Below are 19,109 nucleotides of genomic sequence, written 5' to 3'. Positions count from 1 at the left end.
AATTTTCCAAGCTGTTTAAAGGCACAGTCAACTTAGTGTATGTAAACTTCTGACCCACTGGAATTGTGATATAGTTAATTTTAAGTGAAATAATCTGTCTGTAAACAAGCGTTGGAAAAATTACTTGTGTCATGCACAAAGTAGATGTCCTAACCGACTTGCCAAAATTATAGTTTGTTAACAAGAAATTTGTGGAGTGGTTGAAAAACGAGTTTAAATGACTCTAACCTAAGTGTATGTTAACTTCCGACTGCAACTGTATATGATCATTTTTTGTGCATAATATCCAAATGACCTATAACTGACTTTGTTGAGCTACACAGTCAACTTCAGATACTTTAGGATGCTTTGGACATGATGCACATTTTTTTTTATAGGTACCATGACTTGCATGGGATTTGTGCCACTAATGCTAAAACATTAACATTAGAAAACAGTCCCAGGTAAACTAAACCAAAGCATGTCATCATGCCTTGTCCATAGACTGCTTATGGGGTAAGGAAACCAATATGTTATTTTGTAATTTGAGAGAACTATCCCTTTAAATGAATAAATGACAGGTAGCCTTTTCTTGACAGGCAAATAGTCAAAAACATCAATGTAAATGTTTTGTTTTAAGTGCTGTGTTGTTACTGGATTTTATGACAATGGTAGAAGCAACTCATAATCAGCCAGTTGTGCCAGGACCCTACCCCCTGGACACTGGCCAAATTTAAATTTGATCCCCATACTATTTACTTTACGCTTTCATGTATGTTGATCCACAAGTAGTGACTGTGACTGCATTCATATCTTCCATGTTACAGAGATAATTTTTCATCTGGGACTCCCCTGCCCCTCTTCTCTCTTCTACCGCATCTCCCTCATTTCCTTCAACTCCCCTTCTCTCCTTTTCTCTCCTCTCTACCCCTCTTCACCCCTCCTCCTCATCTCCTTCCCCCATCTCATGTTTCAGCAGCGCCCTGTGCCACCGCTGCCTCTCACAGATGAGTGACTTGTGGGGCTAGTCGCTCCTCGGGGACCTGCTCGGCCAGTAGGGAAGAAAGAGGAACACCCAGTCTCAGGGCTGGTTTGAGGTCAACAGGACCATGACCCCTACGGCCCACAAACACACAGATAATCACCACGGCTGGACTTAAGTGTAACAAATTACAGCCACGCTCCAGGAAAGAGACAAGGGGCTGTCCCAAATGGCCTCCTATTCCCTATGTACTGCACTATTCTTTTGACCATTCCCCATAGGGGTCTGGTTATAAGTAGAGCACTATATACGGAATAGGGTGCCATTTGGACATACAGTCTCCAAGGCCTCCAGGAAATACTTTGAATCAGTGTAAATTATATCAATCTGAAAGAATAGAATGAAAAAGATAGAATGGCATGATTTTGATTAAAGGGTACAATACGCTTTACAATATGTGCTGATATACTAAAAAACTTAAAAGGAATTGTTTAATTTACGTGTTTTAACTACTGCATTAATCGTTCCTATGGCGATGTTCTATTGTTACAGACCCCGCTGGGGATTGTCCTTTAACCTACATCCCGGCAGGGTCCCCCCACCCCTCTTTGTCACTGTTTATTTGGTCTGCTCACACACTGGTTTGGAACGCAGCTGTTGACAGACACTCAAGGGCACTATGTGGACACTTGTGTCATTATTCATGTCCAGCTGAACTCTGTACAAACACAGGGCCGTACTCAAAAACAATGAGACTTCCCATACCTCACCAGATTTACAATTTGTAGTTCTCCACTGTATCCAATAGCCATTTTACCATTCCTATACATCATCCTATTTGTAATCTGTCATTCATCTCTGCTTACTCTAACTTTACTGTTTCTTATCGATCGCTTTAAGTTGGTTACTCTAACCTCAAAGTAATGTTACAGAAAGACTAATGCTGTACATATTTTCCTATGCAGATTGTGTGGGGGCACACACACGCACGCACACACACACACACACACACACACACAAACACACACACACACACACACACACACACACACACACACACACACACACACACACACACACACACACACACACACACACGCTACATGGCCAAAGGAATGTGGACACCTGCTCATCAAACATCTCATTCCAAAATCATGTGCATTAATATGGAGTCCCCCTTTGCTGCTATAACAGCCTCCACTCTTCTGGGAAGGCTTTCCACTAGATCTTGGAACTCAGGGGCCTAGCCTGAACCATGAAAAACAACCCCAGACCATTATTCCTCCTCCACCAAACTTTACAGTTGGCACTATGCATTAGGGCAGGTAGCGTTCTCCTGGCGACCGCCAAACCCAGATTCGTCCATCGGACTGCCAGATGGTGAAACGTGATTCATCACTCCAGAGAACACGTTTCCACTACTCCAGAGTCCAATGGCAGTGAGCTATACACCACTCCAGCCGACACTTGGCATTGCACATTGTGATCTTAGGCTTGTGTGCGGCTGCTTGACCATGGAAACCCATTTCATGAAGCTCCCGACTAACAGTTCTTGTGCTGACGTTGCTTCCATAGGCAGTTTGGAACTCGATAGTGAGTGTTGCAACCTAGGACAGACAATTTTGTTTCCACTTCACAATAACAGCACTTACTGTTGACAGGGGCAACTCTAGCAGGGCAGAATGTGACAAACTGACTTGTTGGAAAGGGGGATACTAGTCAGTTGTACAACTGAATACCTTCAACTGAAATGTGTCTTCTGCATTTAACCCAACCCATCTGACTCAGAGAGGTGCAGGGGCTGCACGCGGGGAACAGTGGTTAACTGCCTTGCTCAGGACGACAGATTTTGACCTTGTCAGCTCGGGGATTTGATCCAGCAACCTTTCGGTTACTGGCCCAATGCTCTAACCACTAGGCTACCAGGGAAGTGGCATCCTATGACGGTACCATGTTGCATGTCACTGAGCTCTTCAGTACGGGCCATTCTAATGCCAATGTTTGTCTATGGAGATTGCTTGGCTGTGTGCTGAATTTTATACACCTGTCAGCAATGGGTGTGGCTGAAATAGACAAATCCACTAATTTAAAGGGATGTCCACATACTTTTGACCATGTTGTGTACATCCCCGCTCACACACACTGTCATACAACAAACACTATAAACACAGGACAGGAGTGCTGACCTAGTGTTTGGCTAGACTGACAGGCGGGTGTCTGTCCTCACACCTGTTGCCTGCCATAAAGACTGCTGGGCGGGTTACCCTGTTGGGCCACCACTACAACAGCAGCATTGTGCCTAGGAAGCCCTGACCACAGATTGCATTACACATAGATTACCATTTAAACTGCAGTCAGGGCAACCAACCCGATCCCACTCACCTTGGACAATGGTGGTGTGGGAAGACACACACACACACACACACACACACACACACACACATGGGTCATAGCCCTGGACATAAGAGCCCAGGTGTCCTGGGTGTGTTGCAGCAGCATGGGGATTACCTCCTGAAATCTACAATTTATAGAGGTGCCATCCAGGAGCCACTCTATGTTATGTTTGTCTTAGTTAACCTCTGCTCTAAAGTCTGCTAGTCTGGCAATGGAGAGGGTCTAGTGATGTAGTTGCCTGGCTTTCCCTCGGATTGACAGGATTGGCCATAATACTTATTGTCTGGGATGGCGCAGTGTGGCTAGACAACTCCCTCCCCCTTCATTAAGTTATCCAAACAGCCCAGAGCAGAGCTGGCCTGGACTGACTGAACACTGTCTTGGGGGGGGGGGGGGGGGGGGCCTAGGTACAACAACAACAGGCCTAACGCATGTGTGTAATGCTTGTCATCTTGTATTGCTGAACAGAGGTTGGCAATATGATATCACGCTCTTATCACTTTTGTTTATAGCAGTGGAATAAGCACTACATTAAAACTGTCTGAAGTTTATGAAAATGGCTGTGCTTTTTTGTCTTCATAATGAAAGTAACAGCAACAAATCTTGATATGTTTTGCCATATGCCTATAAAATAGATTATATGATCATACATTTTGCAGATTTTTTCTAGTCCTGCTCTATTGCTCAATCACTGTTGCCAGTGGACTATTTATATTTTGTATTTAACTTTTACTGTATTTATTCAGGGGAGCCCAATTGAGACCATGGTCTCATTTATAATGGTACCCTGAGTAAAAACATTTTCACAATCAAGAAAAATGAACATTCACAAATAAACAAGAATAAAAAGTTACATTTACAACCCAAAAAATTGAACAAATAAACCCTCACAAGCAATCAAAAAAACTGCAAACCTCAAAAAATGAATGTAACACCAGAGTCCTAAACTGCCCTAGTGCCACCACTTCAATGAGGACCAGCCAACTTTTCGATACAGGATGCAGTGGTGAGTATTAAAACTGTCACCTGTGATAAAGCGAAAGATGCTATGGTAGACAGCATCCAAAGTTTTGAGAGTAGTGGCTGCTGCAATCGGGTAAATGGTGTCATCATAGTCAAGAACTGGCAGGAAAGTTGACACTACAATCTACTTCCTGCTATTTAGGCAAAGGCAAGATATATTTCTTTAAAAGAAGCCCACTTTAAATCTGAACTTTTTAACTAGCTCAGGCCCAGATATTTATAGGTGTGAACCTGATCGATGTGAGAACCATCCAATTAATAAATATGTGCGAGAATTAAAGAACAACATGCGTTTATTTGGTCTTGAGCTTCATGTAAGGCAACAAGGTCAGATTGCAGCTTTAACACAGCCTGGTCAATAGTTGGGGCAGTGGCATACATTGGCAATGGCAATGGCAAACAGTGTTGTCTGCATACAGATAAATATTACAAGTTTTAACAGATATGCCAATATTATTTACATAAACAAGTAAAGAGGACAGGTCCTAATACTGACCCTTGTGGCACACGTTTTGTAATATCCAGGAAAAGACTTCAATCACACATTTTGTCCTGTCAGACAGATAATTCTCAAACCACTTGCAAGAAGCCTGATGCAGGCCTATTTCAGTCAACCTTTGAATGAGAATGTGATGGTCCTACAGTGTTGAATGCCTTGGAAAGGTCTATAAATAAGGCAGCACAATGATTTTTAGATCGAAGCAATTTAACACATAATCTAAAACAAGTGTAGCAGCTGAAGCGGTGTTCATGTCTGAAACCAGATAGGTGCACATTAAGAATAGAGTGAGAAGTTAAAACAGTTATTGGCTGAGAGTTGGCTAGGGATTCAAAAACTTTAGAAAGGCAAATTGGATGGTAGTTATCTAAGTCAGAAAGATCTCCTCCTTTAACTAGGGGGAGGATGTGCCACTTTCCAGATCTTAGGGAAAACACCAGAAACAATTGTCAAGAAAAAGATATAGGTAAATAGTTCTGCAATAAGTAGGGCAGAGAGCTGTAGTAACAAGGGATCAAGTGATTCAGCCCCTATGGATTTTTTTTTTATATCAATCTTTAGCAAAGCACTTAGTACATCATAGACATGGTTGAAATTAAAATAAAGTATGTGAGTCTGTTAGTGCATCATTCTCTGTAATCTGTTCTGAAGTGACTAAAGTACTCCCTCTAGTGGAATTAGATGCATTTTCAGAGACTATCCTTTCAAACAGGTGGCTAGCAAACTTATTATTAAAAGTACCACAAATGTCCATTTTGTCTAGTGTGGGGCTAGAGGCTGCCAAAACCATCTGGGGCAAATAGGGGGTGGAGTTTTGTTTACAAGATTTGACTACGTTCCTGATATTTGCTGGATTACCGCCAATCTCTGACACACAAGTCAATAATTTGTTTTATTTTGCTTTTCTAACCAGAGATAGAAATCTATTTCTCAAACATCTGAAGGACTGCCAATCAGACGTAGAATCAGTCAGTCAGCCTTGTAGCCCAAGCTACATCTATTTCCTATAATTTCTCAGACAATGTGTGAACCAAGGATTACATCTGTCTTTTACACTTTGCCTTTTGAATGGCACAAGTTTATCTGCAACAGAGTTAAACAGGGAAATATAATAATGAACGGCCTGATCCGAGTCAGTGATGGTTGATGCAACCCACCAGTCACTCAACCGCAGTTTAGACAAAATATGTTGCTCATTAAAATTCCTAAAATGTCTCTTATAATAATGCGTGAGTTAGATTTAAGTAGCTTAACATCTCTTATGCAGGCAATGGGACAATGGTCACTGAACTCATTAGAAAATGTGCCATTGTCTGTAAACTTGTGAGGGGCATTTGTTAGAATAATATCTAAAACGGTCTATATTTCAGGGTGTTTAAAGTTGGGGCGAGTTTATTTAGTTATCAGATTAGTTAGATTTAGCTCAGTACACATCTTTCAACCTATCAGATACTGGCATCAACCAATCCAGATTAAGATCACCCACTATTAATAATTCGGATTTAGCATAGTTATACAGCAGGTCAGACAATTTGCTAAGAGCACATGAAGTGGCCTAGGGAGGGCGATGTTGTTGTTGATCCACAGTGTCATGGAGAATAAGGGTCTAATGGCCCAGGTTCAGTCTCAATGCATTGGCCAATCATTTATATATACACTAGACAACTGACAGGGGGCACTGTTTTGAAGCCACCTCGCCTCCATCTTGGCACTCCTCCACCGTTGTAAAAAATATTTTGGAAGCTATAGAAATGCATTTATTAAATGTTTATTCTATTACAGGCACCTTCATGCATACTTTAAATTATATTATGTGAGCTAAACATTACATTTTTAAATGACAAAAAACAGTTTATACAAACATTTTCCTTAAAGTTTAATAAAAAAATAAAAAAATATAATGTTACTGTCCCCATGACAACAAAACAATACTTAAAATACATGACATTTTGTGCTTGAATCAACTTATTGAAATATTGTAGAATTCCATTAATTCCTATGGAGGACTGCTTCTTCTGGGGAGTGCCAATATGGTCGACTGGTGGCTTCAAAGCCTCTCATTGGCCAATACACAGCATCAGCAATCCAGGGTTAACACTCATCATCGACGCCAGAACCTTTGCTGAAATTTAGTATTTCAATTTGAATTCCTGTCTCTCATCACAAGACTCAAAATATAACGATGGTCAAGCACTTGCCTCATACCTAAGGTATACTGTAGTTCCAGTGAAGTTTTCATAATAAGACAGCAAAGCTATGGCAAGTCTATTTAACTATTTTGCGATATATTGCTCTTTCTCTACCTACCATATTATGAAAGTTAGAATGCCTTGGCAGCCTGGTCCCATATCTGTTTCTAATGTCTTGCAAACACCTACGGTCACTGGCAAGACAGCCTAAACAGATCTGAGACCAGACTATGCCTGGACATGTTGCCATGTTTCATTTACTGAGCACATTGGTAAGGCAGAGAGAGAGAGGGGGGCTCTCTAGCTACAGTAATTTCAGTGGGCAGTACACATCTGGGAAACAGATAAAGAAGGCATGTTTTTTTTTACCAGGGCCAGCAGCTGTCTAATAACCATACTATGCATCGTAATCAACAGCCCTCCCCTCATCTCAGGTCACTTCTCCGCTAATTGATGCCTGTAGATGGAGGGGAGACAGAGACAAGGTAAATACAATGAATGATCATGAAACACAGGAAATCTGAGCTTTTTGTTGGAGCCCTTATTTCATTGCAGGTACCTGATCCCAGTACCTGCCTCAAACAGGCTATCGTTATGTGCACTTGAACTGTTTTTGCAGAGTAGTCTTCAAACTTTCATGAGGCTTTTGTAGTTTTTGCTGGTTGAGGTTGTCAGTTCGACTGACACGACTGATGCATTCCACTCAGTCTTGAAAAATGTTGTTGCTCAAAGTGTGGTAAGGAGATAGGTCTATGGAGTGGTGCAAAGAGCCTAGTGGGACGCCGGACGGATGGCTTTGTGCCAGACACTATGATTACCCAGAAAGCCCCTGGAATGCTCTCCCCTCATTAGGGAGACAGATATAGCCCAGTGTGGTACTTTTGGTCCTGTGAGGGTAAGGAAGGGTAATGAAAGCAATGAAGCACCGAACATACTGTAGCTAGAGAGCATCCCCCCCTTCTGCATGAATTCAATTCAAGAAATATCTCAAGGATGATCAATGGAAACAGGATGCAGGAGCTCTATTTTGAGTCTCATAGCAAAGAGTCTGAGTAATTATTTTTAAAACATTTGAAAAAATGTCTAAACCTGTCTAATGATGATGATGCAGAGTTACATTTAGGGTGGTTTAGTGACACGGTGGTTATTTTTTGTGGAAAAATAAACGGAACAGGTCAGTATGAAATTCTATGTAAAGACAGACCCCCAGGAGTGGACATAGTGTATTTATTACGTTTCAGGAGAAGACCCAGATGCAGACTGTGTCGAAGTAACAAACGTTTATTACTAGAACAGGGGGCAGGCAAAACAACAGGTCAAGGGCAGGCAGAGGTCAGTAATCCAGATCAGAGTCCTTAACCTGTTAGGGGGGCAGCCCGACACCGGTACACTTATGACAACATCCAGCTCAAAGTGCAGGGCGCGAAATTCAAAAGATATATTTTTTTAAATATTTAACTTTCACACATTAACAAGTCCAAGACACCAGATGAAAGGTGCACATCTTGTGAATCAAGCCAACATGTCCGATTTTTAAAATGTTTTACAGGGAAGACAAAATATGTAAATCTATTAGCTAACCACGTTAGCAAAAGACACCACTTTTCTGACTCCATAAGTTTCTTACTCCATCAGGTGCTATCACAAATTCGACCAAATAAAGATATAAATAGCCACTAACCAAGAAACAAATTCATCAGATGACAGTCTGATAACATATTTATTGTATAGCATATGTTTTGTTTAAAAAAATTAGCATATTTCATGTATAAACCATAGTTTACATTTCAGCTACAATCAGAAATTGCACCGAAAGCAGCCATAATATTTACAGACACCAACGTCAAATAGCTAATTACTCATCATAAAACATTTCTGAAAAATACATAGTCTGCAGCAATTGAAAGACAGGCATCTTGTGATTCCAAACAATATTTCCGATTTATTAAATGTTTTACAGCGAAAACAAAATGTATCGCTATATTAGCGTAGCCACAATAGACAGAAACAATTGGGCGCCCACGGCCAGTTCACATGCACGACAGATATATGAAATAACATCATAAAATGGGTCTTACTTTTGCTGATCTTTCATCAGAATGTTGAACAAGGTGTCCTCTGTCCAGATGAGTCGTTGTTTGGATTCAGAATGGCAAATTTCCCTCTTCAATTAGCATTGGCACTAGCCGAGTGGCACAAATTTCTCCAACGTAAACACAGTCAGAGGACGGAACACGGCAAAACTCCCGAAAAAAATTCAATAATCTGATTAAACTATATTGAAAAAACAAACATTACGATGATATGGTCACATGTATCAAAAAAAATTCGAGCCGGAGATGTTAGTCGTTCGTTACGGCAGCAAAACAGAAGTCAATCCCACTGCCTTCAGAGTACCGGAAGTGGACGGTCACGTCAAAGAAATAGGTTTTTTTCCACCACAGACCAAGATGAGCACAAAATTTCTTCTCTCACATCCTCTTTACACCAATAGGAAGGCGTATGGAGTGTAAGTAGACTCCTAAGTGTCAAGACCATGTATAGGCATCAAGTTGAAAGAGCATCGATTTCTGACATTTCACTTCCTGGTCAGGAAAAGTGCTGCAGAAGGACTTCTGTTTCACTCAGAGAAATAATTCCATCTGTTTTAGAAACTAGAGAGTGTTTTCTATCCAAAAAGAATAATAATATCCATATTGTACGAGCAAGATTTGAGTAGGAGGCCGTTTGAAATGGGCACGATTTCACTGGCTACTCAACACTTTGCCTTGCAGCCATAAGAAGTTTTAAGGTACAGAACGACAGGCAGTTTCGGGGTCAGGGCAGGCAGAGGTCAATAATCCAGGGTGGTGTGACAAGGTTCAGAACGGTAGGCAGACTCAGGGTCAGGGCAAGCAGAATGGTCAAAATTGGGAAAACTAGAAAACAGGGACTAGAAAAAGACAGGAGCAAGGCGAAAATGCTGGTAGGCTTGAAGAACAAAACTAACTGGCAACAGACAAACAGAGACCACAGGTATAAATACACTGGGGATAATGGGGAAGATGGGCGACACCTGGAGGGGGGTGGAGACAAGCACAAAGACAGGTGAAACAGATCAGGGTGTGACAGTATGTATTTATGTGTATCACTTGATGTCTCTCACTCCAGTGTCTCACTTCAGTTTTGTAGAGAGATGTTTACAGCAGATAACCGGCATGAGTGGCCACTGGCCACACCATCAGGACATGCCTATGTGATCAAAGGAGACATATCAAGAACACTGCCTTAGCCATTTGTTTTAATGATATGCGTCATCATGATCTGATGAGGCCTGTGGTAAGCTGTAGTGTGTTGGGCTTTTATTTGGCAGACCCTCTCTGTAGATGAAGTTTCATCTCTCTCTCAATCTCTCTCTCTCTGTGTCTCTGTCACACACACATTCAGTGGATAGTGATGATGACCTAGGTGTCATGTGTAAAGGTTATCAGATGGCCTGCGTGTACCAGTGATATATTAGGTGTTCTCCATCCACACCCTTCATCACTGGTACATCAGTGTACTGTTGCAGTCATATCTGCCACAGCATGATGACCGAACACGCCACCATTCACATCAACGGGGCTGTAGTGGAGCGGGTCGAGAGTTTCAAGTTCCTCGGTGTCCACATCACCAACAAACTATCACGATCCAAGCACACCAAGACAGTCTTGAAGAGTGCACGACAATACCTTTTCCCCTGAAAAGATTTGGCATGGGTCCCCAGATCCTCAAAAAGTTCTACAGCTGCACCATCGAGAGCATCCTGACTGGTTGCATCACCGCCTGGTATGGCAACTGCTCGGGATCCGACCATAAGGCGCTACAGAGGGTAGTACGTGCGGCCCAGTACATCACTGGGGCCAAGCTTCCTGCCATCCAGGACCTATATACTAGGCGGTGCCAGAGGAAGGCCCCAAAAATTGTCAAAGACTCTAGCCACCCTAGTCATAGACTGTTCTCTCTGCTACCGTATGGCACACAGTACTGGAGCGCCAAGTCTAGGTCCAAAAGGCCCCTTTACAACATCTATCCCCAAACCATAAGACTGCTGAACAATTATTCAAATGGCCACCTGGACTATTTACATTAACCCCTCCCAACTTGTTTTTACGCAGCTGCTACTCGCTGTTTGTTATCTATGCATAGTCACTTTACCCCTACCTACATGTACAAATTACCTTGACTAACCGGTACCCCCGCACATTGACTCAGTATCGGTACCCCCTGTATATGGCTTCGTCATTGTTATTTTGATGTGTTACTTTTTCTTTTCTTTTTTACTTTAGCTTATTTAGTAGTAAATATTTTCTTAACTCTATATCTTGAACTGCATTTCACGACACATGTGACAAATACAATGTGATTTGATTTGATGATGAGGACTTCGGTAATTTATCAACCAGGGGTGACTTCCAGAAACACAAAGATCGTCTTTAGCATTGAGTCCATGGCCTCCCAATGGACTTACTATGAATGAATTGGGATTTCACCCACCAGGTCTCTACTGTGACTTGAAACTTATAGACACAATTTGTGTGGAACACATCATTGTCTTGATTTGTCCTATAGGGGAATTGTGTCTTTCAGCTGACGCTCAGCAAGGACATGAAGACGTCTTGTGAGACAACATGGGGTATTGGGATAATTCGCTGTGTCCTGGCGAGTGGCAGGTATAAGAGGGGAGTCAGAGGTCATCTAGCCTTTTAAAGGGCAGTGTAACTCTATGAGATACTGGGGTGAAACCAAACCCTGCTTAAGAGCTCCTCTCTCAGTGGTGAGCGGCTGTCTCACTGGACTCTGGGCACTGTCTAAACCCCCAGCGTGTTTGTGTGTGTGTGTGTTCTGCTGTCCCTGGGGTGTCTCGTGCTGCACCTCCTGTAAACACTTTCTTTGAAGAGGAGCCCCTCTAAAAATAAGACGTTACGAGAGCACACCTTTTGCAGCAGCAGCCCACCCAGACATGACCTCCAGAGGCTGCTACTATCTAGCTGAGTATGTGTGTGTGTGTGTGTGCATACGTGGATGTGCATACGGGTGTGTGCGTGCACATGGGTGCGGGCGTGCATGCGCGCGGGTGGATGTGTGTGTGCTTGAAGTTCATGACATGGATAGATGAACACATACTAAACATTCACTCAGAACTCATTCCCTATTGGCAGTGACTGACTGATCAATCCTAATGTGAGTCATATTACCCTGCATCTTAGGGACAGAGCCGTCTAAAATAATTGTGTGTGCGTGTGATGATAAGCCAGACTCCCTATGTGGTCCTACCTATGCTAACCCCTTAACACAAGAGTCAGCGGTGACCCAACTGTCACGAGTGCGCTGAGAGTCGGGAAGCAAGGTCAGGGAGTGAGTGTTTTAATAAATAAATGTAACATAATACTAAACAAGAACACACGAACAGCACACAGACATGAAACAGAAACAGAAACAATAACGCTTGGAGAAGCAACCAAAGGGAGTGACATATGTAGGGAAGGTAATCAGGGAGGTGATGGAGTCCAGGTGAGTCTGATGATGGGCAGGTGCACGTAACGATGGTGACAGATGCACCATAACGAGCAGCCTGGTGACCTAGAGGCCGGAGAGGGAGCACATGTGACACCAACAGCCACAACTGTCAACACGATGTGTGGGTCAAACGTCCCAATGTCATGTGTCAGTTGGATAACACACCATTTTTCAGAAATATTGTGAATCCATGATCAAAACAGGAGCTTCATCTAACCATGAGAAACTCCTGATTATTGTTGTCATGCTATTATTATACAATCATATAAATTCACACCATTTACACGCTACAAAGGGAAACCCAGCTGCGAGCTGCCCTGTGACGCAAGCCTATCAGACAGGCTAAATGCCTTTTATGCTCGCTTCGAGGCAAGAAACACTCAAGAATGCTTGAGAGCACCCGCTGTTCTGGACAACTGTGTGATCACACTTTCCGTTGCCGATGTAATCAAGACCTTTAAACAGGTCAACATTCACAAGGCCGCGGGGCCAGACGGATTACCAGGACATGTATTCACATCATGCGCGGTCCAAAAAATTGTCAAATACTCAAGTCACCCAAGTCATAGACTGTTCACTCTGCTACCGCACGGCAAACGGTACCGGAGCACCAAGTCTGAGTCCAAAAGGCTCCTTAAGTGGAACTTCTACCCCCAAGCCATAAGACTGCTGAACAATTAATCAAATGGCCACCCGGACTATTTGCATTGACACCTCTCCCCCCTTTGTTTTTACACTGCAGCTACTCGCTGTTTATTATCTAAGCATAGTCACTTTACCCCTACCTACATGTAAAAATTACCTCAACTAACGTGTACCCCCGCACATTTGGTAGGCCATCATTGTAAATAAGAATTTGTTCATAACTGACTTGCCTAGTTAAATAAAGGCTAAATAATAAAATAAAATAAAAAGAACATTGTCTCGGAACCGGTACCCCCTGTATATAGCCTCGTTATTGTTATTATTATATATTTTTTACTTTAGTTTATTTTGTAAATATTTTCTTAAAACTGCATTGTTGGTTAAGGGCTTGTAAAGTAAGCATTTCACGGTAAGGTCTACACCTGTATTCGGCGCATTGGACAAATAAAATTTGATTAGATTAGATTTAGCAGATACTTTTATCCAAAGCATGCATACCTTTTACGTATGGGTGGACACGGGAATCGAACCCACAATCCATTATTGACACAGCTATACTCTTTTTCCATCTTGTGATACATCTCTGATGATTCCAGTCTCAATTCTACACCAAATTCCTGATACAACCTTTTATTTATTTGCAGCCTCAACTTTACATTAATCAAGCATGCCCAGCGACCATCCATGTTGAACAACCCATCGGAAACCCTCCAGTCCATTGGTCCCGACCGACCGACAGGGTTCCCTTCCCAACAGAGGTGGCTCTCGTCAAGCAGAGCCCTGTCCCCAACAGTGGTGGCCCTGGTCAGCTTCTGGCTGGGTGAGCAGAACGACAGACCTCAGCTAAGATCACAGCAGCACAATGTTTTCCTAAGATGCTCTAGTGTTTGATCTTCTTGTGTTGTCTCTCTCCCACGGCAGGGTTAGGATAGCAGAGGAACACACACAGAGCAGAGAGACACACCGACAAGACAAGAGGCACCTGGAGCCTCATCGGGCCGACAGGGCCAGGAGGTGAGAACTGCAAGGACACAGACCCCTAACCCTAGAGCCAAATATAGCATAAGAGATAAAAAGGTTGGGCCCAAGCTGGCGGCTACTAAAAACATATCTCTGAGGTGGTGGTGGTAGTTAAAGTCTCCTGTTTGTCTCGCTCCTTGCTTTCTTTGTCTGTCCTGGTGGTCCACTCCACTTTGCTTCCTTTTGTTTTACATGCAAATGGTGAAGGCATCCAATAGGTTTGTTTTCAGTCCTAAGAAATCAGCTGCCTGTACCAACACATAAGCGGGTTCCATTTGACACAATGTACTTGTTCTTGTCAATATTGTGGAAAAGAGGCTCATGGGATAACCTGTTGGGGATGGGGGCGCTGTTTAGACTATTTATGCTAATGTGGCTAATTTTTTAAACGGCTTCCCACAAAATCCTTGATCGTACAATATGCATATTATTATTATTATTGGATAGAAAACAGTCTATAGTTTCTATAGGAGTTGAAATTTTGTCTCTAAGTGGAACAGAGCCCATTCTACAGCAATTTCCCTGACATGGAGTCAGATTTGAGAAACGTTGGCCACTTTTCTGAAGTCATTTAAACGGGCACTGTCGTTGCTATGACTATACGGACACTTCTTACGTCTTCCCCTGGATGCCTTTACGTGATGACGATTCCAACGGGCTCGATTGCTCGTTCACAGGCCCTACAAATGAAAAAAACCTTTAGCTAGCAAGTCTTTTCTTGCTGCGTAACGCGCGTGGAAGACACCGACCCTCTCCTGTTCCAAGCGTTAGTTTAGCCTGTTATATTTCTCCGGTCATCTTTTCACTCGTTATAGGAGTTACAAACATCACAAAGTAGTTAATTTAAAGCGTTTTATAGCAATTTATATCCGTTTAGTGCGATTTTGGGACATTTATTTTTGCAACGATGTGAAAAGTTGGGAACGCTTTTCAGTTCATCCCGAACGTAGTTGACATTTCCACATGGCAAGAGGACAGCTTTCCACCAAAAGACGATTTCTCCCAAGAAAGGATCCTTTGCCCAAGATACTGATGGAAGAACAGCTCAAGGTAGGACATTTTTATTATGATAAATCGTGTTTCTGTCGAAACATTTTAGTGGCTTAGGACGCCATGTTTTTTGACGTAGCTTCGCTTGGCGCAAACTGTATTGAAAAGTAAGGATAAATTAAAAAATGTAATAACGCAATTGTATTAAGAATTAAATTGTCTATCAATCCCTGTCCACCCTATATTTTTTAGTCACGTTTATGAGTATTTATGTATAAGAGTAGATCACTGTCTAAGTGGCGCAAGGACGTTTTCTTTACCAGCTTGTCTACATTTCACATTGTCTAACCATGATTTTGGTGGCTAAATATAAACATTTTCGATCAAACTGTATATGCATGTTGTAATGTGATGTTACAGGAGTGTCATCGGAAGAATTCTGAGAAGGTTAGTGAAAAAATTAATATCTTTTGGCGATGTTGACTTTTATCGCTCACTTTGGCTAGAATCAATGCTGGGCTGCTAATTGCTATGTGCTAAGCTAATATAACGATTTATTGTGTTTTCGCTGTAAGACACTTAGAAAATCTGAAATATTGTCTGTATTCACAGGATCTGTGTCTTTCGATTCGTGTATGCTGTGTATTTTTACGAAATGTTTGATGATTAGTAGTTAGGTAAACACGTTGCTCATTGTAATTATTCTAGTCCATTTGTGATGGTGGGTGCAATTGTAAACTATGCCATATACCTGAAATATGCACTTTTTTCTAACAAAACCTATCCCATACCATAAATATGTTATCAGACTGTCATCTAATGAGTTTTTTTGTTGGTTAGGGGCTATAAATATCTTAGTTTAGCCGAATTGGTGATGGCTACTGGTGTTGGTGGACAAATAAAAGATGGTGGATTATGCTAATGTGTTTTTAGGTAATAGATGTACATCTTTACATATTGTGTCTTCCCTGTAAAACATTTTAAAAATCGGAAATGTTGACTGGATTCATAAGATCTGTGTCTTTCATTAGCTGTATTGGACTTTAATGTGTGAAAGTTAAATATTTTAAAAAAATATTTTTTTTGAATTTCGCGGCACTGGTTTTTCAGTGGGGGGGGGGGGGGTGTGCCGCTAGCGCCACGCTGATCCTAGACAGGATAACATTCCATGACCTCTTCACTTTTACTGTGGAGATTCATTCTGTCCATCGTATGCCATCAGAGTCAGAATTATGACATAATGGTGAGAAGTAATTGACACAGAATAGCAAACATGTTACATCATTTGACCACAGCCTAACGCACCGTCAGTGTGCTAATGTAGTGGTTATCAAGAAAGAGGAGCTGGTGGAGGAGATGTTGATTGTTCTTGGTTGTAGCAATTAGCGTTGGTAGCAAACACCTCTTATGTTTTCCTTTGGCTATTTAGAGGTATGTCAAATCAAATCAAATCAAATGTTATTAGTCACATGCGCCGAATACAACAGGTGTAGTAAACATTACAGTGAAATGCTTACTGACGAGCCCCTAACCGACAATGCAGTTTCAGAAAATATGGATAAGAATAAGAAATAAAAGTAACATGTATGCGTGGAGACTCGTGGAACTATGCATTGGTAGTTTAGTGAAGACTTTGAGGGCAACAGACTGTCACACCTTGATCGGTTTCACCTGTCTTTGTGCTTGACTCATCTCCACCCTGATCTGTTTCATCTGCCTTTGTGCTTGTCTCCACCCCACTCCAGGTGTTGCCCATCTTCCACACTATCCCCAGTGTATTTCAAATCAAATCAAATTGTATTTGTCACATGCGCCGAATACAGCAGGTGTAGACCTTACAGTGAAATGCTTATCCAACCCTTAACCAACAATGCAGTTTTAAGAAAAATACCAACAAAATAAAATGAATAAAAGTTACAAATAATTCAAGAGCAGCAGTAAAATAACAATAGCGAGGCTATATACAGGGGATACCGGTACAGAGTCAATGTGCGGGGGCACCGATTAGTCAAGGTAATTGAGGTAATATGTACATGTAGTTAGAGTTATTAAAGTGACTATGCATAGATAATAACAGCGTAGCAGCAGCGTAAAAGAGGGGGGGGGTGCAATGCAAATAGTTGGGTAGCCATTTGATTAGATGTTAAATGTTCATGAGTCTTATGGCTTGGGGGTAAAAGCTGTTTAGAAGCCTCTTGGACCTAGACTTGGCGCTCGTGTACCTCTTGTCGTGTGGTAGCAGAGAGAACAGTCTAAGACTAGACTGGCTGGAGTCTTTGACAATTTTTAGGGCCTTCCTGTAACGGCTTTCTTCCTGGGATGAAGGAGAGAACCAAAATGCAGCGCAGTTAGTGTTCAACATGTTTAATTTAACGAACTGTGAACACTTACAACAATACAAAACAACAAACGTGAAAACCGAGACAGTCCTATCTGGTGCAGAACACAAACACAGAGACAGGAAACAACCACCCACAATCCCCAACACAAAACAAGCCACCTATATATGATTCTCAATCAGGGACAACGATTGACAGCTGCCTCTGATTGAGAACCATATTAGGCTGAACACAGAAACAGACAAACTAGACACACAACATAGAATTCCCACCCAGCTCACGTCCTGACCAACACTAAACAAGCAAAACACATAAGAACTCTGGTCAGGACGTTACAGTACCCCCCTCCTGAGGTGCGGACTCTGAACGCACCCCTAAAACTCAAGAGGAGGGTCTGGGTGGGCATCTGTCTGCGGTGGCGGCTCCGGCGCAGGACGAGAACACCACTCTACCACTGTCTTTGTCCCCCTCCTTAGCGTCCTTTGATTGGGGACCCTCGCCCCCGACCTTGGTCTAGGAACCTTCACCAAGGCCCCCCCTAGATAGAGGAGATAGCTCAAGACAGAGAGGTAGCTCAAGACAGAGAGGTAGCTCAAGACAGAGAGGTAGCTCACGACAGAGAGGTAGCTCACGACAGAGGGGCAACTCACGACAGAGAGGTAGCTCACGACAGAGAGGTAGCTCACGACAGAGAGGTAGCTCAGGACAGAGAGGTAGCTCACGACAGAGAGGTAGCTCAGGACAGAGAGGTAGCTCACGACAGAGGGGCAACTCACGACAGAGGGGCAACTCACGACAGAGGGGCAACTCACGACAGAGGGGCAACTCCGGACTGAAAAGCAGCTCCGGACAAAGAGGCAGCTCTGGACTGAAGGGCAGCTCCGGACTAATGGCAGCTTCGGACTGAATGGCAGCTCCGGACTGAGTGGCAGCTCCAGACTGAGTGGCAGCTCCAGACTGAGTGGCAGCTCCGGACTGAGTGGCAGCTCCGGACTGAGTGGCAGCTCCGGACTGGAGGGCAGCTCCGGACTGGAGGGCAGCTCATGACTGGAGGGCAGCTCATGACTGGAGGGCAGCTCATGACTGGAGGGTAGCTCATGACTGGAGGGCAGCTCATGACTGGAGGGTAGCTCATGACTGGCGGGCAGCTCATGACTGGAGGGCAGCTCATGACTGGAGGGCAGCTCATGACTGGCGGGCAGCTCATGACTGGCGGGCAGCTCATGACTGGCGGGCAGCTCATGACTGGAAGGCTGCTCATGACTGGAAGGCAGCTTATGACTGGAAGGCAGCTCATGACTGGAAGGCAGCTCATGACTGGCTGGCGTCTCTGGCAGCTCCTGACTGGCTGGCGGCTCTGGCAGCTCCTGACTGGCTGGCGGCTCTGGCAGCTCCTGACTGGCTGGCGGCTCTGGCAGCTCCTGACTGGCTGGCGGCTCTGGCGGCTCCTGACTGACGGACGGCTCTAGCGGCTCCTGACTGACGGACGGCTCTAGCGGCTCCTGACTGAC

This window comes from Salvelinus fontinalis, chromosome 9 (assembly GCF_029448725.1).
Source record: "Salvelinus fontinalis isolate EN_2023a chromosome 9, ASM2944872v1, whole genome shotgun sequence".
Lineage (NCBI taxonomy): Eukaryota > Metazoa > Chordata > Actinopteri > Salmoniformes > Salmonidae > Salvelinus > Salvelinus fontinalis.
Note: the sequence above shows the minus strand (reverse complement) of the source record.